Here is a 20,497-nt window from a genome sequence, read left to right as displayed (position 1 = left end):
GAGGTATTTCATAATGTTCGAATACAGTATATGTTCCAAAATCCTACTGCAAATCGACGTCAGTGATATAGGCCTGTAATTCAGCGGATTACTCCTACTTCCCTTTTTGGGTATTCGTGTGACTTGAGCATTTTTCCAGTCTTTAGGTACGGATCTTTCTGTGAGCGAGTGGATGTATATAATTGCTAAATATGGAGCTATTTTATCAGCATCCTCTGAGAGGAATCTGACTGGTTTACAATCTGGACCGGAGGCCTTGGCTTTATTAAGTGATTTAAGCGGCTTCGTTACTCCGAGGGTATCTACTTCTACGTTTCTCATCTTGGCAGTTGTTCTTGATTGGAATTCAGGAATATTTACTTCGTCTTCTTTGATGAAGGAGTTTCGGAAACCCTTGTTTAATAACTCTGCTTTAGTGGCACTGTCATCAGTGACTTCACCGTTGTTATCGCGCAGTGAAGGTATTGATTGCGTCTTGCCACTGGTGTGCTTTATGTATGACCAGAATCTCTTTGGGTTTTCTGCCAGATTTCGAGACAGAATTTCGTTGTGGAAACTATTAAAAGCATCTCGCATTGAAGTACGCGCCGTATTTCGAACTTCTGTAAAACTTTGCCAATCTTGCCAGTCTTGCTCTCTGGGGAGCAAAATAACTGATGATGGTGGAAGTAGAGAGGATGTAAAATGTAGACTGGCTCTGGCAAAGAAAGCATTCCTGAAGAAGAGAAATTTGTTAACATCAAGTATATATTTAAATGTCAGGAAGTTTTTTGTGAAAGTATTTGTATGGGGGGTGGTCATGTATGGAAACGAAACGTGGACTATAAATAGTTTAGACAAGAAGAGAACAGAAGCTTTCGAAATGTGGTGGCTACAGAATAATGCTGAAAAATAAATGGGTAGATCACGTAACTAATGAGGGAGTGCTGAAGAGAATTGGAAAGAAGAGGAATTTGTGGCATAACCTGACTAAAAGGAGGGATCGATTAGTAGGACACGTTCTGAGTCATCAAGGGATCACCAGTTTAATATTGGAGGGCAGCGTGGAGGGTAAAAATCGTTGAGGGAGACCAAGAGATGAATACACTAAGCAGATTCAGAAGGATGTAGCTTGCAGTAGTTACTCGGAGATGACGAAGCTTGCACGGAATAGAGTAGCTTAGAGAGCTGCATCAGACCAGTCTCTGGACTGAAGACCGCAACACAACAACAGTCTGCTGTGTCAGGTGGGAGGGCTCATTAAAACTCCGAGCCAGTTACACCTGATGCACTGAAAGAAGAAGACATGTCACATCTTCAGATAGTGTAGCAAGTTTGGAAACGGTAAAGTAACCAACTACATAGAGAATTACATTTCCAGATTGATTCCATTTAGTGTTGGAGAACCTTAGTTTACTTTTATTATATTTGGATATTTATCTCATCTTCACTTCCTGTGTGTGATACAGTATCCGATTCAGTGTCTGTGTCTATATCTGTGTCGTTTACTACGCACTACTGGTCTGTCGTATGAGGAGCCTGTCTTATTCTCGCATATGGCCCCTCCTCTTTGTAAGCCGAATGCAGTGCTAGCGATACATCGTTTGCAATGTTGTTTCATAGAGTTCCAGTCACCTTGAATGCGTATTAACTGCCCTGTGTCCCAGTTCCCTAATCTCTGTCTTCTATGTCCTAGAGCATCAGCGATAAGCACTATGTGCCCAGGTGTGACTTTCTCAACACTGGCATAATTGTGAGTCTTTTAGGCCAATTCTGTGGTGATCCACCCTATACGAGCCGCGGCTCGTGAGAAAGTGCACCACGCCGCGTGTTCGATTTATGTACTTCAAATTCATCCGCTCTCCGATACTGAGGAAGAAAGAGTAGACTCATCTTCCCTTATCAGCTGTGTTTCATTCTGTCGCCCATGTACCAGTTCTCCACTTGTTTAATTTCCGTTTTTCTCTTATGTCTTGTCCAATTATTTCTTTTATTTTATCGCGCCTTCCTCTCTTCAGGCAGTAGGCCGTAGCTCTGTGGCGAATTCTATATCTATAGAGAAATGTCACAGTACCACACATAGCGCCTCAATCGAGATCGTGGCGAAATACGATTTAGATAAAATACTATCCGATTTTCACGTTACTTCAGTATTCGGACAGTTGGCAGTGTATCACTTGTTTTGATCGTTCACGACAAGTTACATACTCTGCATTAGAAGGCAGTGTGTTTACCAGCGAGGCCGACTGTCCAGAGGGTACAGTGTCACGCAAAATTAACATAGGTATTGATGTATGACAACTTGTGGTTTTTCACAACGCCAAAGGTCAATCATATAGACAAACTGGTGCCATGCTCAACATGGGTAAGCGTACTGTGGCAGATGTCGTCAGACGACTCAAAAATAAGAACCGTAAAGATTCATCATCATCATCATCATCATTTAAGACTGATTATGCCTTCTCAGCGTTCAGTCTGGAGCATAGCCCCCCTTATACAGTTCCTCCATGATCCCCTATTCAGTGCTAACATTGGTGCCTCTACTGATGTTAAACCTATTACTTCAAAATCATTCTTAACCGAATCCAGGTACCTTCTCCTCGGTCTGCCCCGACTCCTCCTACCCTCTACTGCTGAATCCATGAGTCTCTTGGGTAACCTTGCTTCTCCCATGCGTGTAACATGACCCCACCATCTAAGCCTGTTCGCCCTGACTGCTACATCTATAGAGTTCATTCCCAGTTTTTCTTTGATTTCCTCATTGTGGACACCCTCCTGCCATTGTTCCCATGTACTAGTACCTGCAATCATCCTAGCTACTTTCATATCCGTAACCTCAACCTTGTTGATAAGGTAACCTGAATCCACCTAGCTTTCGCTCCCATACAACAAAGTTGGTCGAAAGATTGAACGGTGCACAGATAACTTAGTCTTGGTACTGACTTCCTTCTTGCAGAAGAGAGTAGATCGTAGCTGAGCACTCACTGCATTAGCTTTGCTGCACCTCGCTTCCAGTTCTTTCACTATGTTGACATCCTGTGAGAATATGCATCCTAAGTACTTGAAACCGTCCACCTGTTCTAACTTTGTTCCTCCTATTTGGCACTCAATCCGTTTATATATCTTTCCCACTGACATTACTTTCGTTTTGGAGATGCTAATCTTCATACCATAGTCCTTACATTTCTGATCTAGCTCTGAAATATTACTTTGCAAACTTTCAATCGAATCTGCCATCACAACTAAGTCATCCGCATATGCAAGACTGCTTATTTTGTGTTCACATATCTTAATCTCACCCAGCCAGTCTATTGTTTTCAACATATGATCCATAAATAATATGAACAACAGTGGAGACAGGTTGCAGCCTTGTCTTACCCCTGAAACTACTCTGAACCATGAACTCAATTTACCGTCAACTCTAACTGCTGCCTGACTATCCATGTAAAGACCTTTAATTGCTTGCAAAAGTTTGCCTCCTATTCCATAATCTTGTAGAACAGACAATACCTTCCTCCTAGGAACCCGGTCATATGCCTTTTCTAGATCTATAAAGCATAGATACAATTCCCTGTTCCACTCATAACACTTCTCCATTATTTGCCGTAAGCTAAAGATCTGGTCCTGACAACCTCTAAGAGGCCTAAACCCACACTGATTTTCATCCAATTGGTCCTCAACTAATACTCGCACTTTGCTTTCAACAATACCTGAGAAGATTTTACCCTCCACACACCAAAAGGGTCACCCAAAAAAGTTGGATGCACATGCCAAGAGGAATCTAATACTAAGAACAAAGAAGGATTCTACGCTCAGTGAGCTTCTAACGAGACTGGAAAGAAGGTACATCCTCAAAAGTTTCGCAGAGTACCGGAGATGGTGGCCACAATAGAAGAGTGGCTAGTAAGAAACCGTAGTGAATGAGCACACTCGAAAGAAGAGGTTAGACTTTGCTAAAAAGCTTATTACGCAAGAAAAAACGTGGTAGAACGACGTCATTTTTACCGAATGAAGTAAATTTAACATTTTTGAGTCGGGTGGATGAGGGATAGTGTGGCGAAGAAGAAAGAAGAATATAAAGACACAAATGTTAACCCGACTGCAACAAAAGGAGGTAGCAATGTACGTGTCTGGGGCTGTACAGCCACATTTAGACCGAACGATTTAGTGTTCGACGACAGTATTATGGACAAATATGTCTATCTGAATACAGTGAGTCACAATATAGGCAAAAGTGCCGCGAAATTGGGAATATCAAACGTATCCGAGTTTTATCAGGCTGGTAACCCGAGACATAAGGCTTGCATTGTGCGGAAATATTTGTTGTAAAATTGCCCGAAAGTCTTTCAACCACCACCTCAATCACCACACCTCAACCCTATTGGGAATGTTAGGGAAGAAGTAGAGTGAGAGAAGAAGAGTGACGTATTAGCAAAACGCTAATATCTTCCACAGAAAAATTTAAGCTTCTACTAAAAAAAGAACTGAAAGGTTTGTGTACTGACTGTTTAAAACAGATCATCGGTAGTATGCGACAGCGTTTGAAAAAAATGATACAACAGAATGGCTACCCGATATGATATAGAAATCTATATTTTTCACAGAAAATTGTCGTGAAATAATTGCTTCAGAGAAGTGTCCTTGTATTAAAGTAACGCGAAAATTGGTACGAATTTTTTTAATCGTATTATTAACGAAGTTTTGTATGTTATGCTAATAGAGTTTATGCTATTATTTACAAGACATGTAACTTCATTTCGTACTTGGTTATGTTGTGAGTTTGTTTTGTTAGGAATAAATAGTAAAAATATCAGTGTCCGATTATTATCGTTACTCACTGTTTGTACAGTGTACCTCGATCCCGTTCGAGTTACGAGTCGATGTTTACGAGACACGTGGCGGCGACTGCCATCCCGTTGCGTGACGTCAAAGTCAGTTCTAACTCTTCTTTGTCCTTGATCTCATATTCTTTCTTCGTTCATTGATAAAATAATGATGCGAGTATTTATTTATGTCGCAGACACCGTCCACAGCGTTTGCTGTAATTTTCATTTTCATATTCTCTAACAGTAATTACAAAAGAGATTACATGGGAAATAACGCCCTGGGGGAAAGTTCTCGAAGTGAGCAGAAGAACGGCGCTGCAGTGGAGAAACGAAAGCTGCTTGTTGCACCACCAGCCTAGAGAGACAAGAAGGGCTGTTAGCGCAATAAATGGCTTTACCGAGTATTGATCACGTTAAGTGGAAGCAGGATGTCAGTGATTACAGCAGACGCTTTTCGTAAATTTTTCGAATATTTCATGTGAGAGGGGTGCAGTAGTTGAGAAGGGGGTGAGACACAGTTGAAGCTTTCCTGCCATGTTATTCAGTGTGCACAGAGCAGGCAGTCACGGAAACCTAGGAGAAATGTGGATAGAGAATTAAAGTTCCTGGAGAAGAAATAAAAAAACTTTTACGATTACGCATGAAACTGTCATTCAGCCAGAGACAACAAAATAGTTGGAAGATCAGTTGAAGGGAATAGACAGTGCCCTGAAGAGTGATTACAAGAGTAATATAAAAAAACTGAAACAAGGGTATTGGACTGTAGTGGAATTAACTCAAACTACGCTGAGGGAATTCAGATTAGGAAACGGGACACTAAAAGTAGTTGATAAGTTTCGTCATTTATCCAGTAAAATAACTGATGACGATCGAAGCTGAGAGGTTTCCTAACAAGGGATAGACGGAAGGCAGGAGATTACAGGTCAGTCTGCAATTTCCGAGTGGTTGGTTGGTTGGTTGGTTTGGGGAAGGAGACCAGACAGCGTGGTCATCGGTCTCATCGGATTAGGGAAGGATGGGGAAGGAAGTCGGCCGTGCCCTTTCAGAGGAACCATCCCGGCATTTGCCTGGAGTGATTTAGGGAAATCACGGAAAACCTAAATCAGGATGGCCGGACGCGGGATTGAACCGTCGTCCTTCCGAATGCGAGTCCAGTGTCTAACCATTGCGCCACCTGGCTCGGTTTTCCGAGTGGTTACAAGCAAATGCAGGAAGACAAACTTTCGGTGATGGCGGGGTGATTTCTTGGATCATCGCCAACCACCGTCACACGGCACCTTAGAGAGGCGCGGCTTTCGGGACTGGACAGGATGCTCGCTGCAGCAGACTCAAGGAACTCGGGTGTCTGAATAACACTATTTATTTGCAGTAAGACTGACTACTGCACTGTAACTTGATTCTGAACATTAGGAAAAGCAGAGTATGCAGTTGGTTGCACAACAGAAGTCAGTGTTTGAGTCCATGGGAGTGACAGCTGACATGAGTACAAATCACTAGCAGCATTGTAAGGTACAAACTTTGAGGGCAGCACTGAGGTCTCTAGTGAGTGGGGACCCCGTCTCGCAAGGAACCCCTTGGGTGCGAGGTTGCAAGTCCAATCTTTAGCAAGGCTGCGTATACAGCTGTAGTATACAGAGAAGTTGCAGCATTAGAAAATTGTAGCGAAATGCAGGAAGATCTGCAGCGGATAGGTACTTGGTGCAGGGAGTGGCAACTGACCCTTAACATAGACAAATGTAATGTATTGAGAATACATAGAAAGAAGGATCCTTAATTGTATGATTATATGATAGCGGAACAAACACTGGTAGCAGTTACTTCTGTAAAATATCTGGGAGTATGCGTGCGGAACGATTTGAAGTGGAATGATCATATAAAATTAATTGTTGGTAAGGCGGGTACCAGGTTGAGATTCATTGGGAGAGTCCTTAGAAAATGTAGTCCATCAACAAAGGAGGTGGCTTACAAAACACTCGTTCGACCTATACTTGAGTATTGCTCGTCAGTGTGGGATCCGCACCAGATCGGGTTGACGGAGGAGATAGAGAAGATCCAAAGAACAGCGGCGCGTTTCGTCACAGGGTTATTTGGTAACCGTGATAGCGTTACGGAGATGTTTAACAAACTCAAGTGGCAGACTCTGCAAGAGAGGCGCTCTGCATCGCGGTGTAGCTTGCTCGCCAGGTTTCGAGAGGGTGCGTTTCTGGATGAGGTATCGAATATATTGCTTCCCCCTACTTATACCTCCCGAGGAGATCACGAATGTAAAATTAGAGAGATTAGAGCGCGCACAGAGGCTTTCAGACAGTCGTTCTCCCCGCGAACCATACGCGACTGGAACAGGAAAGGGAGGTAATGACAGTGGCACGTAAAGTGCCCTCCGCCACACACCGTTGGGTGGCTTGCGGAGTATAAATGTAGATGTAGATGTAACATCCCATAGATGTTCGGGCTCACATGCGGTTCCTCTTCCTCGAAATTTCTTGGCTCAAACTCGTCTAGGGGTTGAACCGCACGTGTCGCATTACACTCCCTAAATTACACGCTTTTGACCCGTTGGTTAAATTGTCTGGCTGATGGCAAGTTTGCGGAAAACAAAGTCAATATAAGATATACTAACAGTAATAATAAGGTCGGGATCGAAATTAACGACCCATAAATGATGTAGACCACACAGTTGCGATTTAGTTAGAATAATGTTTATTCAGAAAGAAAACTAATAGCCGAAGTGGTCGTATTTAGAATTACTATTACATTCTAGCGCATATCCACTTGACACAATACGATCATTGACTATCTCATCGCGAAACAATACTCCACCTCAATATTTACATGAAAAGATAGAGTTCAGTGTAGCGAAGCTAATGCAGTGAGCGCTCAGCTACGATCTACTCCCTTCTGCAAGAAGGAAGTCAGTACCAAGACTAAGTTATCTGTGCACCGTTCAATCTTTCGACCAACTTTGTTGTATGGGAGCGAAAGCTGGGTGGATTCAGCTTACCTTATCAACAAGGTTGAGGTTACGGATACGAAAGTAGCTAGGATGATTGCAGGTACTAGTAGATGGGAACAATGGCAGGAGGGTGTCCACAATGAGGAAATCAAAGAAAAACTGGGAATGAACTCTATAGATGTAGCAGTCAGGGCGAACAGGCTTAGATGGTGGGGGTCATGTTACACGCATGGGAGAAGCAAGGTTACCCAAGAGACTCATGGATTCAGCAGTAGAGGGTAGGAGGAGTCGGGGCAGACCGAGGAGAAGGTATCTGGATTCGGTTAAGAATGATTTTGAAGTAATAGGTTTAACATCAGAAGAGGCACCAATGTTAGCACTGAATAGGGGATCATGGAGGAACTGTATAAGGGGGGCTATGCTCCAGACTGAACGCTGAAAGGCATAATCAGTCTTAAATGATGATGATAAATGATGATGATGATGATGATGAAATAGAGTTCATTCCAGGCGCGCGGCTGCTCACCGCTCAGAGACTAAGTCCCGCGATACCACTCAAAGCGAAATTTTCTAAGTCGTTTAACTCCCTAGCTACCTAAAGACTGACAGTCCGCTTTCGCGTCTCAATCCGAACTGTACCCTTTGGTGTCTCCAGCCAAACTGTACTCCCTCGTGTCTAGACCACAACTGCCCTCTGCCCGTCTCCGACCGCGACCCCGCGCCCCGAACATCTTCGGTCAACTGACTAGTGCAGTTCCCTTTCCTGACGCCATCCATCTGATTGGCTACAGCTTATTCTACATTACTTTACATTTTAACATATTTAAATAATGAAAGCTTTACCACTTTCACGTTCTAAATAAAGTAACAATGATACCCATTACATAATAAACGTAAATTCTTTTACATAAAACCAATACAAATTCCTTCTTAACTTTGAATGTCACGGCCAGTAGCCTTGCACCAATGTACTTTCTGATAAATAAATAAAGAACAAAAGAAAATATTATACGCTAAACTTTACAACAAATATTCTATTACCTAAAGATTCAATAAGGTGTCATGCTGTCATCGTTCAATGTGTTTTGTGTGGAGGAAATGATGAGCTGATGCTTAACTGAAAATAGTAATAATTTAAATTTACTATATCATTTAAACATATAAAGTTACAGAGTAAATACTTACAACATTTGTCATTTTAATGATGCGCTTCTATATAAAATGTCGATCGTTAAGATCGACCAAAGCGTTCACATTTTAGGATTCAGATCTTTGTTACCAAACTTGTTAACTTCACTTTAGCAGTAAATCCTAAACTACAGACAAGATTCTAACCCGAACAGTTTGTTTGGGCGAGTGTGTCTATAACCAATTTTTGAAGGGAGGTGTTATGGTACATCTTCTCTATAATATTACTCATTAAACGCTATGTGGGAGACAGGGTGTTTCAAAAAGAATACCAACTTTAGGAATTTAAAACTCTGCAACGACAAAAGGCAAAGCTAAGCACTATCTGTCGGCGAATTAAGGGAGCTATAAAGTTTCATTTAGTTGTACATTTGTTCGCTTGAGGCGCTGTTGACTAGGCGTCAGCGTCAGTTGATGCTAAGATGGCGACCGCTCAACAGAAAGCTTTTTGTGTTATTGAGTACGGCAGAAGTGAATCGACGACAGTTGTTCAGCGTGCATTTCGAACGAAGTATGGTGTTAAACCTCCCGATAGGTGGTGTATTAAACGTTGGTATAAACAGTTTACAGAGAATGGGTGTTTGTGCAAAGGGAAAAGTTCTGGACGGCCGTGAACGAGTGATGAAAATGTAGCACGCATCCAGCAAGCATTTGTTCGCAGCCCAGGAAAATCGACTCGCAGAGCTATCAGAGAGCTGCAAATTCCACAATCAACTGTATGGAGAGTCCTACGAAAAAGGTTAGTTATGAAACATTATCAACTACCCGAGGCGATGGATCGGCCGCCAGGCAGCCCGTGACAGAGCACTTCATCACTGGCCTCCAAGAAGCCCTGATCTTACCCCCTGCGATTTTTTCTTATGGGGGTATGTTAAGGATATGGTGTTTCGGCCACCTCTCCCAGCCACCATTGATGATTTGAAACGAGAAATAACAGCAGCTATCCAAACTGTTACGCCTGATATGCTACAGAGAGTGTGGAACGAGTTGGAGTATCGGGTTGATATTTCTCGAGGGTCTGGAGGGGGCCATATTGAACATCTCTGAACTTGTTTTTGAGTGAAAAAAACCTTTTTAAATACTCTTTGTAATGATGTATAACAGAAGGTTATATTATGTTTCTTTCATTAAATACACAATTTTAAAGTTGTGGTATTCTTTTTGAATCACCCTGTATTATAGATATGATCAATATTCAAGTTTTATTGGGATCACCATGAAAATTAATGGAGGATGGCAGATTAAAATTACTGTGGCTTGATTCTCTGAATTACTACAGAATTAAATAGTTTTCATAAATGTTTCCCTTTATGGCCGATCTTAGGTCCACCATATTTAGCATTGCAACGTCTGCTTGACCACAAACGGCTTCTACTGGGTTTCCCTATGACGTAGGTTCTCGCCTGTCTCACTCGCACACTACAGCGCTTAGGCCTCAATAGACAATAGACGCCTGTGGATTCCCACTTCTCGTGGTGAATCTGCGCCCTTTGTGGCACACGGTCCTCGACGACAGGGATAGTTTCACAATTTCTGTAGGATGACTCTTTCGGCCATATATTTAAATCGTTAACTCGTTAACACACAACGCTAATTTGAAATTTTATCTAACAATTATAACAGGAAAAATATTAATTGCTAATGACTCGCCACGTGCATCAAGAGGGCGACAGAAAATGAGCGGCCAGGACGTGCAGAGATAAGCCTTCTTGGGATGTATGCATTACACTTTCACAAAATGGACCTCGTCGACATTCAGGACATGTTGAAAATAAAGCATTATCTTGCACCATGAACACCGAATGGAAACTGTCGCGCCACAGTGACCACACCATCAAGATCGAAGGCGAGCTCCTCGGGAATTACAAACCGTGCAAGACGTTCAGCTAAGTATCCACTCTTAAAGAATGCATATAAAATCGGACCGGTGTAATGCGATAATGAGAACTGATGGAATGTGATGGCATGCAAGCGAATGTGCAACAGACAGTTGTGGAGTTTATAGTGAAACTGACTATCCTTTAAGGCGTAGCTACAGACAGTGCGATCATATGCGTTGTAGGCACGGAAAAATCCAACACCCAGAGGCTGAATTTGTCCAATGGTTCCAGGTGGTATGAATTACAATGTCACACACGTTTCATCAGGGATGGCTACCTCTAATGGAACATGATCTTTATACGCAGAGCAGAAATCAAGTAAAAGCAAATTATTTTGACCCATTTTCCCACCCTTGCTTGTTCAAAAATGGCTCTGAGCACTATGGGACCTAACTACTGTGGTCATCAGTCCCCTAGAACTCAGAACTACTTAAACCTGACTAACCTAAGGACATCACACACATCCATGCCCCAGGCAGGATTCGAACCTGCGACCGTAGCGGTCGCGCGGTTCCAGACTGAAGCGCCTAGAACCGTTCGGCCACACAGGCCGGCCAATTGTCGACATATCTTGGGAGATGCTTGTTGGGACGTAAATATACTCTATTAACCTTGAAATATCACGCACACGAGCAAGAATCGTAGAGGGCAAAGCACCTCCAACTTCTCGTAGCATAATAAATAACTTTCCAGCCAGTTTACCATGCAGATTAACAGTCGGCATAATTGTGTTGTTGTTGTTGTTGTTGTTGTGGTCTTCAGTCCTGAGACTGGTTTGATACAGCTCTCCATGCTACTCTATCCTGTGCAAGCTTCTTCATCTCCCAGTACCTACTGCAGCCTACATCCTTCTGAATCTGCTTAGTGTATTCATCTCTTGGTCTCCCTCTACAGCTTTTACCCTCCACACTGCCCTCCAATGCTAAATTTGTGATCCCTTGGTGCCTCAGAACATGTCCTACCAACCGATCCCTCCTTCTGGTCAAGTTGAGCCACAAACTCCTCTTCTCCCCAATTCTATTCAATACCTCCTCATTAGTTATGTGATCTACCCATCTAATCTTCAGCGTTCTTCTGTAGCACCACATTTCGAAAGCTTCTATTCTCTTCTTGTCTAAACTATTTACTGTCCATGTTTCATGAAACGACTTCCTGACACTTAAATCTCTACTCGATGTTAGCAAATTTCTCTTCTTCAGAAACGCTTTCCTTGTCATTGCCAGTCTACATTTTATACCTTCGACCATTATCAGTTATTTTGCTCCCCAAATAGCAAAACTACTTTACTACTTTAAGTGTCTCATTTCCTAATCCAATTCCCTCAGCAACACCCGACTTAATTCGACTACATTCCCTTATCCTTGTTTTGCTTTTGTTGATGTTCATCTTATACCCTCCTTTCAAGACACTGTCCATTCCGTTCAACTGCTCTTCCAAGTCCTTTGCTGTCTCTGGCGGAATTACAATGTCATCGGCGAACCTCCAAGTTTTTATTTCTTCTCCATGGATTTTGATACCTACTCCGAACTTTTCTTTTGTTTCCTTTACTGCTTGCTCAGTATACAGATTGAATACCATCGGGGAGAGGCTACAACCCTGTCTCACTCCCTTCCCAACCACTGCTTCCCTTTCATGCCCCTCGACTCTTATAACTGCCATCTGTTTTGTGTACAAATTGTAAATAGCCTTCCGCTCCCTGTATTTTACCCCTGCCACCTTTAGAATTTAAAAGAGAGTATTCCAGCCAACATTGTCAAAAGCTTTCTCTAAGTCTACAAGTGCTAGAAACGTAGGTTTGCCTTTCCTTAATCTTTCTTCTAAGATAAGTTGTAGGGTCAGTATTGCCTCACGTGTTCCAACATTTCTACGGAATCCAAACAGATCTTCCCTGAAGTCGGCTTCTACCAGTTTTTCCATTCGTCTGTAAAGAATTCGTGTTAGTATCTGGCAGCTGTGACTTATTAAACTGATATCGGGTAATTTCTACTTCTGTCAACACCTGCTTTCTTTGGGATTGGAATTATTATATTCTTCTTGAAGTCTGAGGGAATTTCACCTGTCTCACACATCTTGCTCACCAGATGGTAGAGTTTTGTCAGGACTGGCTCTCCCAGGGCTGTCAGTAGTTCTACTGGGATGTTGTCTACTCCCAGGGCCTTGTTTCACTTAGGTCTTTCATTGCTCTGTCATACTCTTCACGCAGTATCATATCTCCCATTTCATCTTCATCTACCTCCTCTTCCATTTCCATAATATTGTCCTCAAGAATATCGCCCCTGTATAGACCCTCTATATACTCCTTCCACCTTTCTGCTTTCCCTTCTTTGCTTAGAACTGGGTTTCCATCTGAACTCTTGATATTCGTGCAAGTGGTTCCCTTTTCTCCAAAGGTCTCTTTAATTTTCCTGTAGGCAGTATCTATCTTACCCCTCGTGAGATGAGCCTCTACATCCTTACATTTGTCCTCTAGCCATCCCTGCTTAGCCATTTTGCTCTTCCTGACGATCTCATTTTTGAGACGTTTGTATTCCTTTTTGCCTGCTTTACTTACTGCATTTTTGTATTTTCTCCTTCCATCAATTAAATTCAGTATCTCTTCTGTTATCCAAGGATTTCTACTAGCCCTCGTCTTTGTACCTACTTGATCCTCTGCTGCCTTCACTATTTCATTCCTCAAAGCTACTTATTCTTCTTCTACTGTATTTCTTTCCCGTATGTTCTCCCTGAAACTCTGAACAACCTCTGGTTCTTTCAGTTTATCCAGGTCCCAACTCCTTAAATTCCCACGTTTTTGCAGTTTCTTCAGTTTTAATTGTGTACGAATCAACATACTTGGAACTTTCAATTTCCAGGGTTCCTTTCATATGCATCTATTCTTCAAATCCCGACTGGTCGGAGTTGAAGATAAAGTCCTTACTGAACGATGGGATAAGTTTGTTTATCTCATCTATAAATCTTCTGGCCGATTCTGCAGCTTGCTGGGCATCGTCAAGCTGGCTGTTTGAAATTCCGTTATCTGACGTCTTCTAATTCTGTAGCACTGTTTGAAGTTATGCAGCCATGTACCGCTTACCTCGAAATCACTGTAATCTAAGCCGCGCGCTATTTGATGCGCATAACATAGTAGGTCACGATCATGCACATCCTGAAAAATGTATCGAGCATCATTGAAGGGCGCAAACAACAGCTTTTGTGACTAGTGCGCCTTGCCCTCACTTGAATATCCGTAATTTTTCTTGTACGCTTCACTCTCATATTGTTGCGGACTTATTCGAAATCTGTTCATAACTGATTTTTTTACTATGGTACGGATGATCTTCCATTTACGTAGTTATCTTTAGTACCCGCTCCTTGGACAACGATTGTCCTTTACTACGTTTCAGTGGAGACGGGATTTGTGGCTTCCTGTCCGACAAGAATGATGATTACGTGGCTTGACAGCTGTTTCAATACAACTTTCACTAGTTAAGCACGAATCTTCGTCATTGTACTCCTCATGTACATTGACCGCACAGTCGAGCGTGTACGACACCACACATTCCACTTACTCATCTTGCAGAAATGCTAGTATTTCATCTGCCACTTCTTTCTCACTCTGCGAAATTCCTCGGGTTCCTTTCTGACGAAATGTGAACTTCGGCAACTGCTGCTGTAGATATAATGCAATGTTTGCTTTGTTTGTCGTTACCATTGCCCTGCTTTGTATCAATACCTCTAGCACTGTTGTGAGTGAGTTGCTCGTCGACTAAGCGGTTCAGCTACGTTCCGTAGCCTCATGCTGTGCTCATCATTGGATGGCTCCAGCCCCACCCCTGCTGCCATTAGCAGCCAATATTGTGGTTGCTTGGTATACAATAAGCGGGGCGTCGAATTTCGTAAACATCATTGGCCTTTCGCGACCTCACACTCCAGTGGTTTCTTGTCAGCAGTTTCAGCAGTTTCCCATTTCAATCCAATATGTGCAAACCCACTGACGTTGCTGTTCTCAGGAGCATGCTGCCTCTGCTAAGACATGCCTCTTTGTGACCATCTACTGCTGTGACAGTTTACAACAGCGCTTAGGCAGTGGATGGAGTTACCAGTTAGTTCTCTGAAGTGAAACTTCTACTCGGGGGCAGCTGTCCACTGCGTCTGCAATTCGCAGGACTCTAGAGTAACTGTTAACCTCCGGTAACCTAAACGCTAAATCTTTGCCCGCTGTCTGCATTGTGTCTCTGATTCCTCATCTTGGAGTGCCCTCTCTGCAACAGCCTTAAGCTTAACAATGACAGACGACGCGGCCACATTCCGCCGTCTCAGCTCGCGTCGCATAGCGGAGACGCCAGCACAGCTCTCTTTCTCCCTAGTAGCGCGTGTAGGCCGCCCGCCATACGTCGGCGTCACACCTACGACGCCGGAATATTATACGAGGGAACTATGGACCACACCAGAGAATGGAGTCCAGTCGGAAGAATGTCTGAACTGTACGAATTAGTAAAGAACTAATAAAGAAATGTATCTTCAGCAGGATCCTCCTTTACTTCTGTTCGTATCCCCCATGTCAGACAGAGAACCATCCCACACCCAGCCAGCCTACCCAACACCGACTCAAAGGAAGGCCTCGGCGCTTGTTGGTGACGTCACGTCAGCTAGGCACGGCGAACACCAGGTCTGCTGCAGACAGAAACGCCTGGGCGTGCTTATCACTATAAATCTCTTATTTTTGGACAAAATGTTTGGTACTATTTTGGATTCTGCAGTTTTATTTAGATGAAAGATTTTCTTACTATCATAAAGCTACAAATGAAGATCATATCTGTGTATTACTGAAGCCTGTCGAAACAAACGTAGATCAATATGAGAAGACGCTTTGCCCCATTGAAAGCTTCGGAAATTTTACATTCAAGTAACTATATTTACTTCATCCCTTTTGTTATCGAAACTTACACCAACCCCCTTACAATGAAATCGTTTCTTTTATATATTTATTTATTTTCGTTTGACATCGTCGCTGGAAATGTGAACTAATTTACATGTGTAAATGTCCAACTGTTGCCAGTCATTAGATTACAGTCGTTTTCAACGAAAGGAATTCTAAACAGGAAACAAGATAGCTTCATACATCGAAAATACTGCTGAGCTTAAACTTTTTTAAACATGCAAATTAGAAAAGATAAATATTCCCCTCTTGCAACTGAAAGGAGAAACTTTATAGGATAAAAAAATTTATTTGATAAAACAAGTATCTCTCTTTTCCCTCTTCTTCTGTCCCCCACCCCCTCTCCCAACGTGTACAATCGCAAGATATTTCATTAACATTCAGTGCTCCTCACCCCATAGTCAACCAAGATACCTAAAGAACAGCACCAATATGTTCACAGTTTCTTGTAAAAGCAACCCAGTACAAACGTAACTTCCTAAGATTTACAAATAAGGTAAAGAAGCACGAATTCTGGTGCTGCTGGACCATGAGGTTGTTTTTGTATGTCAATCCTTAAAACAGGTGGAAATTTAAGTTCAGGAGTACACTATTTGTTAAGAAGTATAATGAATTGCACAATTAATTGATTGCAGAAATCTCTCAGAACAATGTGTGTTGGTCAACTACCGCCAATAGTTTCACATTTTCCTGTTTCAGGGAGGGAGAGACCACCATTATGAGTATGCCTGCAACAGACCTGGCGTTCGCCGTGCCTAGCTGACGTGACGTCACGAGCAAGCGCCGAGGCCTTCCTTTGAGTCGGTGTTGGCCTACCCCTTTCATCTTTACACAGCTGCAGGTCGCGCAAAATCTGAAACACTATTACCAGTTCCGCTCGTCAGATGCGAACATCTTGGGGTCGGTAGAAATTACAGTATGTAAAAACAAAGTTAAAATGTGTATAGGCGAAAGTTTATGTCGCATAAAGACACTGGTAGGAGGAAGATTTTAAGGTGTGTACTGGACTGAGACAAGGGGATGCCATTTCACATATTTTATTTAATCTTGTCCTAGAGAAGATCGACAGAGAATTTTCTAAAACCAGTCCACAAGGGATCCAGCTACAGGATGTGGACATTACAAGACTTGCCAATGCAGATGATGTAGTACTAATTAGTAGTTCCAAAACAGAATTAATCATAATGATGCAAAATTACTACAAAATTGCTGAGAAAACAGGATTACATGTAAATGAAGAAAAGACAGAATACCTGGCCAACAGTAAGAAAACCAGAAAAGATGCACCTTTGACTGTAGATGGATTCAATTTCAAGAATGTTGACCACTTTAAGCACCTAGGAAGTCTTTTTAGTAATAACAACAGAACAGACATAGAAACAGATGGCCGTTTAGCAACAGTAAACAAGAAATTTTTTAGTTTCGTCAAATTTCTAATAAAGAGATCACTTAGCAGTAACTTTAAAATCCGCATATATCAATCGACCATTATAGCTGTCATGTCATATGGATGTGAAACATTAATATTTAGAAAGAAAGACGATGAAAAATTGTTAATATTCGAAATAAAAGTACTAAGGAAAATTTTTGGACCTGTATACGACGAAAATGACATGGAATGGAGAATAAGAAGAAATGAAGAATTAAGAGGGCTGTACAAACACCATAACATCGTCGAAGTGCTCAAGAGGAGAAGGTTGAATTGGGCAGGCCTTATAGCAAGAATGACAGAGAATAGACTACCTAGAATGGCATTCAACAGAACAATAGATTGAACGAGAGGAAGAGGAAGACCCAGAATCGGGAGGACAAACAGCGCATTGGTCAGGCAGAAGTGGAAGAGGCTCATAGAGAAGGCGTATGGTCGCTAAGGCCCTAGCCACATGTAAAGCAAAGTAAAGTAAGTAAAAAGAAAACCAACGTCAAAATACAGTATGTTAATCACCGGAAGCCGACTTACAACATGGTAAGTTGAATTCATTGCCCTAATGGACACACGTTAGATGGTTAGAATCACCTCTTGGTACCACCAAGACAAGTTGGGGTGAGTGATGTGTAGTGTAAGCTTATTAGTCGGGCATGTGATCGAAGCGCAACTGCAGAAGCTATAACACCTCCAGGGAACGCAAGAGTCACGATGATTTGTTCAAACCACATGCTAGCATAATCTCCTGCAAAAACTCATGAAACAAGCGAAAAAATCCTTTCAAACTGAACGCACTCCGTCAGTGTATAAATGTTGAGCTTTTGTTTTGCCGGCCGTTGTGGCCGAGCGGTTCTAGGCGCTACAGTCTGGAACCGCGCGACCGCTACGGTCGCAGGTTCGAATCCTGCCTCGGGCATGGATGTGTGTGATATCCTTAGGTTAGTTAGGTTTAAGTAGTTCTACGTTCTAGGGGACTGATGACCTCAGATGTTAAGTCCCATAGTGATCAGAGCCATTTGAACCATTTAGATTTTGTTTTCTGTTGCGTAAATACACTCCTGGAAATGGAAAAAAGAACACATTGACACCGGTGTGTCAGACCCACCATACTTGCTCCGGACACTGCGAGAGGGCTGTACAAGCAATGATCACACGCACGGCACAGCGGACACACCAGGAACCGCGGTGTTGGCCGTCGAATGGCGCTAGCTGCGCAGCATTTGTGCACCGCCGCCGTCAGTGTCAGCCAGTTTGCCGTGGCATACGGAGCTCCATCGCAGTCTTTAACACTGGTAGCATGCCGCGACAGCGTGGACGTGAACCGTATGTGCAGTTGACGGACTTTGAGCGAGGGCGTATAGTGGGCATGCGGGAGGCCGGGTGGACGTACCGCCGAATTGCTCAACACGTGGGGCGTGAGGTCTCCACAGTACATCGATGTTGTCGCCAGTGGTCGGCGGAAGGTGCACGTGCCCGTCGACCTGGGACCGGACCGCAGCGACGCACGCATGCACGCCAAGACCGTAGGATCCTACGCAGTGCCGTAGGGGACCGCACCGCCACTTCCCAGCAAATTAGGGACACTGTTGCTCCTGGGGTATCGGCGAGGACCATTCGCAACCGTCTCCATGAAGCTGGGCTACGGTCCCGCACACCGTTAGGCCGTCTTCCGCTCACGCCCCAACATCGTGCAGCCCGCCTCCAGTGGTGTCGCGACACGCGTGAATGGAGGGACGAATGGAGACGTGTTGTCTTCAGCGATGAGAGTCGCTTCTGCCTTGGTGCCAATGATGGTCGTATGCGTGTTTGGCGCCGTGCAGGTGAGCGCCACAATCAGGACTGCATACGACCGAGGCACACAGGGCCAACACCCGGCATCATGGTGTGGGGAGCGATCTCCTACACTGGCCGTACACCACTGGTGATCGTCGAGGGGACACTGAATAGTGCACGGTACATCCAAACCGTCATCGAACCCATCGTTCTACCATTCCTAGACCGGCAAGGGAACTTGCTGTTCCAACAGGACAATGCACGTCCGCATGTATCCCGTGCCACCCAACGTGCTCTAGAAGGTGTAAGTCAACTACCCTGGCCAGCAAGATCTCCGGATCTGTCCCCCATTGAGCATGTTTGGGACTGGATGAAGCGTCGTCTCACGCAGTCTGCACGTCCAGCACGAACGCTGGTCCAACTGAGGCGCCAGGTGGAAATGGCATGGCAAGCCGTTCCACAGGACTACATCCAGCATCTCTACGATCGTCTCCATGGGAGAATAGCAGCCTGCATTGCTGCGAAAGGTGGATATACACTGTACTAGTGCCGACATTGTGCATGCTCTGTTGCCTGTGTCTATGTGCCTGTGGTTCTGTCAGTGTGATCATGTGATGTATCTGACCACAGGAATGTGTCAATAAAGTTTCCCCTTCCTGGGACAATGAATTCACGGTGTTCTTAATTCAATTTCCAGGAGTGTATTTCGTTTTGAATTTCGGTAAAAGTGAGAGATTTTTTTTCCCCACACTTTTCACGAAGCGTTCACGCAACGCAGCAATACTTCCGTTGACGCAGCATTACTCCGTGATGTGGTCTTAATAACTTTCACTTACGGATTAAAAAAAAAAGTTACTGGAAGAATATAGAGCGTTTAATGATGCATGGACAGATACATAGTTTGTTATTGATTGTAAAGGAAAACCTCTGTGCTTAACTTGTCAAAAAGTATTTCTGTTCAAATAGAATATAATCTCAAGCTCCACAGCGAGCGTAAAGCAAAATTTGAATGTCTTGTGGTGCTTTATGGAAAAATCAATTTAACGCACTCAAATTGTCAGTAAACGTAACCGAAACATTTGTGAAGTCTGGCTGACCGTTTACTGACGGAGAACTAGTAAAACGATCTCTTTTAGTTAAGGCTGAGGGGGTGTGTTGATATAAAAAAATACCTGAAGATACTTTGTAGGACAGCAAGAACTATGCCCCTTAGATGAAATCATTAAAAATCACCTAACTCACGTTGAGCGAACAGTAGGGCTGAACAAAAAAATGACTGACAAGGCACAATGCACCTTGTAGAGGGTATAGTAAGGACGTATTGGAATAATTAATGTCTGGTGATGGTTTTAAAGTAATTCACGTGACGTAAAAACTTTGTGGAAACGTGTCAATTTCCTGGAGGTTAGTTTATCCCAGGGAAGTATTCAGAGTTGACCGTGGCTGGTTGGGGAGCGGCGAAGGGAAGCGACAATAGGCCACTTAGGGTAGCTCAAGCTCTGAGAAAGCGGTAACGGGGTACCGCCTCCAGCTGCCTTAAGATGAGTGACAGTG

The sequence above is a fragment of the Schistocerca cancellata genome, chromosome 1 (genome assembly GCF_023864275.1).
Source record: "Schistocerca cancellata isolate TAMUIC-IGC-003103 chromosome 1, iqSchCanc2.1, whole genome shotgun sequence".
Taxonomy (NCBI): Eukaryota; Metazoa; Arthropoda; class Insecta; order Orthoptera; family Acrididae; genus Schistocerca; species Schistocerca cancellata.
This window is presented reverse-complemented; position numbering follows the sequence as displayed.